We start from the raw sequence: 8599 nt of genomic DNA, 5'->3' as shown, positions 1-8599 counted from the left end.
TTCACATTCTTCAATGTCAAACACATCACTTCTGTTTTCAAACATCTGCATTCAAATAGACGTTTAAATGTTATTTGTGTCAAATATGGTGCAGCTAAATTAATGTTCAATAGGGTGAAACATTCAGACAAAAATATATTGTGAAGAACAGATATGACTGTCAGGTAGAATAGGGTATCATGTCAGCTCTATTCAATACCTTTCTATCAGCAATGTTCAGAACATTTCAACTCCCTGAATACTCCCTGTTCGTTCAGGTTCAGTGTCCACCCAGCACATCAGTACAAGACCCTCAATAGGGTGGAGCTACTGGATGCAGTAGTTGAGCAGGGGGCTGACCATCTGGAAGGACCCCATCAAGGCCTTTTCATTTCTTGGACTGTGCTCTCGTCTTCACTACAGCCAAGGTTTATTGTTTGGTATATCTGCCAACACAGCCTAATTCTGGCACCGATGCCACTGTTATTAGACAAGATATTTACTTGCCGTGTTTGTGGGTGGAGAGAACATTAACACCATGCAGACTAAATGTTTATGACATTAAGTTATTTTAATGTGCAAAAAATGGAATATGTACTCCTGCAGGGCCGGCTCCAAGCATAAGTGACATAAGCAGTCGCTACGGGCCCCCAGCGGTCGCTATGGGGATTCAGTCGGGATTCTCAACTTACTGTTAAGAGTTAGAACGGTGGAATAAGGTGCAAGTTCGAAATTTAGTTGTGCATCAGCAGTTTTTCTCTTGTTTTTTACAGTCACTGACAGTCACTCAATTAGCCATGTCATCTAACAATGTTTAGATTGGTAAGGTAGTCTAGCCAGCTATCTAAACTTGTAGTAATCATGGCCGAATACCGACCGGGCATGTAGGGCACATGCCGAGGACCCCTGACCACCAGGGGGCCCCCATTGATTTTGTTATTCACTCTCACTCAGATATCATTAACATGGCATAAGTCAAGGCAACGTGTAGAATTGCAAGAAATTAGCTTTAAAAACTGCCAACATTTCTCTCCACTCCAAGGCAAAATGGGTAGAATTGAAGGAAATAGGCTTAAAAGTGCAACAACAAAAAAAACGATCTCTGCCCCAAAATGTGTAGAATTGCCTAAACCTGCTTTAAAACATTTTCTCTACGTGTCGTTCAGTACAAACCCTTCCACAACGTAGCAAACATTCAAGTGAACTGAATGCACCTCAGGTGTTTAAATGTGTGTTGAATAGTGCCAGTTGGGAGTTAGAGGTGAGCAAGAGAAAGACATGTTTGTTGAATAGTGCCAGTTGGGAGTTAGAGGTGAGCAAGAGAAAGACATGTTTGTTTTTATTGTTTATTGCAGCCAAGTTTCATCTTAGCGAACGATGTGATGCGAACGGGCAAAAGCGGCGAAGGAGGGGCGCTCTTCTCAAATCTAACGGTAATCTGCGCCACTCGGTCCTGTTGTCAACAAGGCAACGTGATTCATCATTCAGAAAACATACAACATCTCTTTTCCATCAAATATATGTTTGAATTTTCAAACTAGTTTTCACTGGGAAGGCAGATAAAGCCATTTTATCAAAAGTAATCACTTTTGTATGTGAAAACACAGAATCGTCCTCATCACTCCACGTGCTTAATTAATTCACTTTTGTTTTGAGACGAGCTCACACCCGGGAGGAAGCCTGGTTCCAAAACTAATGCAATCAAAACTAAGCCGCTTCACCTGGGGCATGCACTGGACATTAATAGAACTCCCTCACTGGTATTTTGACCAATCACATCAGATATTTTCACATCAGATCTTTTTAAAAGCTTATCTGATTGGTCAAAAGACCAATTATTGAAAAAGAGATCAGAATTGGGCTGCCTGTCTAAACGCAGCCTAACATACTGAACCTGATTTTAAGTAATTAAGGGCTACATTGTAGATTATGATTACTTGATTTAGCTGAACCCACTGTGTTAGTGCTGGGGTGGAATAAAAGCCTGCAAACCATGTAGATGGGCTGTCAAGAACAGGAGTTGCAGGCCCCTGATATTCTGTTATTAACTGACAGAAGTCATTATGCAGTAGAGTAAACTGTCATTATAAAACTGTTATTGTACATATTTTGGCTTTGCCTTGGGAGGATAGCACCTCTTCATCCAATACATTTGAAGGGTGCTTTAAATGACTCAGTCTGTGCTCGCAAAGTAGTTTTATCACCACAGACAGGAGTTTGCCTGAGACACCCCCAGCGCTTTGGCTCACGTCAGCATTTTCTTTACATGATTCAATCCATTCAAATGTCACAGCCAGTAAAAATCTAAATCTGGATGTGAAATGTCACATGCTCTGGCATGGATCCACATAACAACCTAGCTTGGCTAATTCAGATTTTATTTTCCAGGTTTCATATCTCGCTGTAAATCTATTTTGGTGTCAGTAATGTGAGGACCTCATGGTCAACGAATAAGGTCAAAATAATGTGCTGGCCTGTATTATATCTCTCTGTATTCCACAGCATAGGTTACAGTGGTGTGTATTCATGGATGCCAAGGGAAGCCAGGCTTCCCAAAAAAATGGACCAATTAAAAATAAACATATAACATAACTTATATTTCGTCTCTCTGTTTCATAATTCCCCCAGCAAGAGGCTGATAAGATAAGACATCTGTAGAATTTGATCCGATGATAGGTCAGATGCCCATTTTACACACACACAAACCTAGTGAAAGGAATTAATTAAGTTCTTGCCTAGCAACGGCGCTGTACCAATCTAAAAAATCCACATCAATGACACCCTCTGCTCTATTAACCCTGGTAACCTCAACCTGCCTTTCTCGCTCCAGACATTTCTGATCCCCAGCCCTATGGGCACCAGTGGCGTGTATTCATGGAAGCCAAGGGAAGCCAGGCTTCCCCCCCAAAAAAATGTCCAATAAAAAATGTACATTATTTATCTTTCGTCTATCTGTGTTTCATAATTGTCCTTCAAGTCGCAAGAGGCTGAATGTATCTCACCGGAGAAAGCATCCGAGCGAGCGAAACAGCGCCCCCTCTGTCTCTGTATGTGTAGGCCATCTATCTGATGCTGTCTGGTCAAAAAGAGTATGACATGTTGCCGACCGTAGGAATGAATGCAAGGGTAGCCAGCGAACATTTGGCCTCCCTTGATATATTTTTTTTATACAATAGTAGCCAATCAGTGTTGAGCTAAACTGAGTGAGCTCAACTGTGAATTGTCCTGGCGCACCAAACAAAAGTGTCAATCTCTGTGGTTCTAAATCAACAGTTGTTTAGTAGTCCGAAAATGTCGTAAACATTAACGTGCTTGACCGTGCTGTAGGTCAATTATCACAACACATTTCCCAGTGATTTTACCCACACACCGCTGCTGATAGGTTATGAGGTCTTCACTTTTCAGCATGCAGTGTGAAGTCATTGGAGGGCTAAATGTAATATGAATCTAATGCATTTACAAGGATGAACACTTGGATCAAATGGGGAGCTGTTGTGTTTTTCACCAACTTTTCTTTGGACAAACATACTAAATTGCATAAATGTCAGTTGCAAGACGTAGACAACCGTTTTACCCTCTGTCAGTGACCTTCGCCATGGCCAACGTGTGTAACTAGGTGTCAGAAATACATGCAGCCTGAAGTCATTAGGGATTTGCTTTATGACCCTCCGTCATAGAGATGGTATCAAACCACATCTGCTGAGCTGTTTCTTGAAACTCCAAGTTGATCCCATACAGTCGACGTCAGAGTTACAAGAAGCGAACCAAAGCAACAGATCATTTACAAGCCCAATATGGCCATGTTTAGAAACAGGTGTGTCAGAAATACAAAAATAAAGTGCCATAGGGGGGAGAGAATTGAGAACCACTGACTTAGTCAACCGTTCTCTATTGATACAAGGCCATGCGTGAGTCTTTCACAAGACACCGTCACTGGCTATAATCGTATATCAAATGTAGTGGCATAACACAAGAGATTAGATGTGGTCTCGTGTAGCTCAGTTGGTACAGCGTGGCGCTTGCAACGCCAGGGTTGTGGGTTCGATTTCCACGGGGGGCCAGTATGAAAAATGTATGCACTCACTAACTGTAAGTCGCTCTGGATAAGATATCTGCTAAATGACTCAAATGTAATGTAAATGTAATGAACAGGAATGACACTCACTGACGGATGCACAAAAACAATTGTGTGCAAACCCCACCCCAAAATATTTGAATGAGTCACATCAATCTTTTAGAAAGCTGATCTGATTGGTCAAAAGACCATTTATTGAAAAAAGATCAGAATTGGGCTGCCTGTCTAAACGCAGCCTAACATACTGAACCTGATTTCAAGTAATTAAGGGCTAAATTGAAGATTATGATTACTTGATTTCGCTGAACCTGCTGTGTTAGTGCTGGGGTGGAATAAAAGCCTGCACACCATGTAGATGGGCTGTCCAGAACAGGAGTTGCAGGCCCCTGATATACTGTTATTAACTGCCAGATGTCATTAAGCAGTTGAGTAAACTATCATTATAAAACTCATTGTACATATTTGATGTATTTTAGCAGGGCCTTGGGAGGATCGGATAGTAACTCTTGATCCAATACATTTCAAGGGTGCTTTAAACGACAGTCTGTGCTCGCAAAGTAGTTTTATCACCACAGACAGGAGTTTGGCTGAGACACCCCAGCGCCTTGGCTCACGTCAGCATTTTTCTACATGATTCAAACCATTAACATGTCACAGCCAGTCAAAATCTAAATCTGGATGTGAAATGTCACATGCTATGGAGAGACGGGGGCATGCTTTGGCAAGGATCCACATAACAACCAAGCTTGGCTAATTCAGATTTTATTTTCCAGGTCAAATATCTCGCTATAAATCTATTACGGTGTCAGCAATGTGAGGACCTCATGGTCGACTTATAAGGTCAAAATAATGTGCTGGCCTGTATCGAATCTCTCTGTGGTCCACAGTATACGGTCAAATCATTCACTAAACCCTAAACCTCAACTACATCTCGTAATGAATAATGTGGAAATTGAGCAAGTTGAGGTGACTAAACTGCTTGGAGTAACCCTGGATTATAGACTGTCATGGTCAAAGCATACTGATACAACAGTAGCTAAGATGGGGAGAACTATGTCCATAATTAAGCGCTGCTCTGCCTTCTTAACAACACTATCAACAAGGCAGGTCCTACAGGCCCCTAGTTTTGTCGCACCAAGACTACTGTTCAGTAGTGTGGTCAGGTGCCACAAAGAGGGACTTGGGGAAAATGCAGTTGGCTCAGAACAGGGCAGCACAGCTGGCCCTTAAAAGTACATGGAGAGCTGACATTGATGACGTGCATGTCAGTCTCTCCTGGCTCAGAGTGGAATGAGATTGACTTCATCACTGCCTGTTTTTGTGAGAGGTGTCGACGAGCTGAATGTACGGACACCCATGCATACCCCACAAGACATGCCACCAGAGGTCTCTTCACAGTCCCCAAGTCCAGAACGGACTATTGGAGGCGCACAATACTACATAGAGCCATGACTTCATGGAACTCTATTCCACATCAGGTAACTGATGCAAGCAGTAGAATCAGATTTAAAAAACAGGTAAAAATACACCTTGTGGAACAGCAGGGACTGTGAAGAGACACACACACAGGCACATACACACATACATATAAACACTCACTCTACACACACGTACACATGGATGTTGTATTGTAAATATGTGATAGTGGAGTAGTGGCCTGAGGGAACACACTAAATGTATTGGGTAAAGTGTTATGAAATATAATGTCATGTATTTTAAATTGTATATAACTGCCTTAATGTTGCAGGACCCCAGGAAGAGTAGCTGAACCCGCTGTGTTAGTGCTGGGCTGGAATAAAAGCCTGCACACCATGTGGATGGGCTGTCCAGAACAGGAGTTGAAGGCCCCTGATATACTGTTAATAACGGCCTGATGTTATTAAGCAGTTAAACTGTCATTATAAAACTATTATTGTAAATATTTGACGTATTTTAGCAGGGCCTTGGGAGGATCGGATAGTAACTCTTGATCCAGTACATTTTAAGGGTGCTTTAAATGACCCAGTCTGTGATCACAAATTAGTTTATCACCACAGACAGGAGTTTTCCTGAGACACTTTTCACGCATCATGTTCAAATCATCTATAAGTGACTTTGTTGAGCTTCACAATACATTTTTGATACTTTCGAATTATTTGGACATGATGCCCGAAAAATGCTAATATCGGTCCCATGACTTGAACGGGAATTGTGACACAAATGCTAAAACGGTAGCATTTGGAAACAGTGCCAGGGAAACTAAACCCAAGCATGGATTGCTGTCATACCTTGTCCATAGACTGCTTACAGGTAAGGAAACCAACATGTCATTTGGGTGAACTATCCTAAACATCAATCCAGGCGTTCTGAGATCTGGCATGCGTCTGCAATGTAGTCAGCATGGAGGGTGGCCATTTGCTTAAGAACCACAGATGTCACAAAACCTGCAACTTAATGTAATCTTGCAGACTGGGTAACTGCTCACCGTTCCAACACCATGTATCTGACACCATGTATCTGACACCATGTATCGGACACCATATATCTAACACCATGTATCTAACACCATGTATCTGACACCATGTATCTGACACCATGTATCTGACACCATGTATCTGACACCATGTATCTGACACCATGCATCTGACACCCCTTTATCTGACACCATGTATGTGACACCATGTATCTGACACCATGTATCTGACACCATGCATCTGACACCATGCATCTGACACCGTGGATCTGACACCATGTATCTGACACCACGTATCTAGTCTGTTTTGACTAACTGATTGGCCTTTATTCCAACCTAAAGGCCAAACAGTCTGTGGATTCTATTTATAGCCGTCTCATAAAAGTGTGAAGCCTCTGCTATGCTGACGAAGCTTTCTAGGGGGTCACAGTGGCGTGAGAGCTATCTAGGGGGTCACAGTGGCGTGAGAGCTATCTAGGGGGTCACAGTGGCGTGAGAGCTATCTAGGGGGTCACAGTGGCGTGAGAGCTATCTAGGGGGTCACAGTGGCGTGAGAGCTATCTAGGGGGTCACAGTGGCGTGAGAGCTATCTAGGAGGTCACAGTGGCGTGAGAGCAATCTAGGGGGGTCAAAGTGGCGTGAGAGCTAACTAGGGGGTCACAGTGGCGTGAGAGCAATCTAGGGGGTCACAGTGGCGTGAGAGCTATCTAGGGGGTCACAGTGGCGTGAGAGCTATCTAGGGGGTCACAGTGGCGTGAGAGCTACCTAGGGGGTCACAGTGGTGTGAGAGAGTTCTAGGGGGTCACAGTGGCGTGAGAGCTATCTAGGGGGTCACAGTGGCGTGAGAGCTATCTAGGGGGTCACAGTGGCGTGAGAGCTATCTAGGGGGTCACAGTGGCGTGAGAGCTGTCTAGGAGGTCACAGTGACGTGAGAGCTACCTAGGGGGTCACAGTGGTGTGAGAGAAATCTAGGGGGTCAAAGTGGCGTGAGAGCAATCTAGGGGGTCACAGTGGCGTGAGAGCTATCTAGGGGGTCACAGTGGCGTGAGAGCTATCTAGGGGGTCACAGTGGCGTGAGAGCAATCTAGGGGGTCACAGTGGCGTGAGAGCTATCTAGGGGGTCACAGTGGCGTGAGAGCTATCTAGGAGGTCACAGTGGCGTGAGAGCTATCTAGGGGGTCACAGTGGCGTGAGAGCTACCTAGGAGGTCACAGTGGCGTGAGAGCTATCTAGGGGGGTCACAGTGGCGTGAGAGCTATCTAGGGGGTCACAGTGGCGTGAGAGCTACCTAGGAGGTCACAGTGGCGTGAGAGCAATCTAGGGGGTCACAGTGGCGTGAGAGCAAACTAGGGGGTCACAGTGGCGTGAGAGCTATCTAGGGGGTCACAGTGGCGTGAGAGCTACCTAGGGGGTCACAGTGACGTGAGAGCTATCTAGGGGGTCACAGTGGCGTGAGAGCTATCTAGGGGGTCACAGTGGCGTGAGAGCAACCTAGGGGGTCACAGTGGCGTGAGAGCTATCTAGGGGGTCACAGTGGCGTGAGAGCTATCTAGGGGGTCACAGTGGCGTGAGAGCTATCTAGGAGGTCACAGTGCGTGTAGAGCTATCTAGGGGGTCACAGTGGTGTGAGAGCTATCTAGGGGGTCACAGTGGTGTGAGTTTGGGGGGGTGTAGCAGATGAGGATCTTTTAGTTTCTCCACTTATGCTAGCTTTTGGGTGGCATGACTGGGTAATATGTTTCAGGAGGGCAGTCGGTACTCGCTAAGCAAGCAGACATCCTTTACACGTGGTTCAAGTGAACATTGACAGCACAATTAATAAAAAGCTTATGTGTCTGAAACTTGTCTTGCCTACTGCTTAGAAATGCAGTCACCTCCAAAATGATTGGCAACCTTGATGAAGATGACCAAAAAAGACTGTATCAAATAAATAATACATTTACATTTACGTCATTTAGCAGACGCTCTTATCCAGAGCGACTTACAGTTAGTGCATACATTATTATTTTTCATACCCCCTGTGGGAATCGAACCCACAACCCTGGCGTTGCAAACGCCATGCTCTATCAACTGAGCTACATCCCTGCCGGCCA

The sequence above is a fragment of the Coregonus clupeaformis genome, unplaced genomic scaffold (genome assembly GCF_020615455.1).
Source record: "Coregonus clupeaformis isolate EN_2021a unplaced genomic scaffold, ASM2061545v1 scaf1108, whole genome shotgun sequence".
NCBI classification, from domain to species: domain Eukaryota; kingdom Metazoa; phylum Chordata; class Actinopteri; order Salmoniformes; family Salmonidae; genus Coregonus; species Coregonus clupeaformis.
This window is presented reverse-complemented; position numbering follows the sequence as displayed.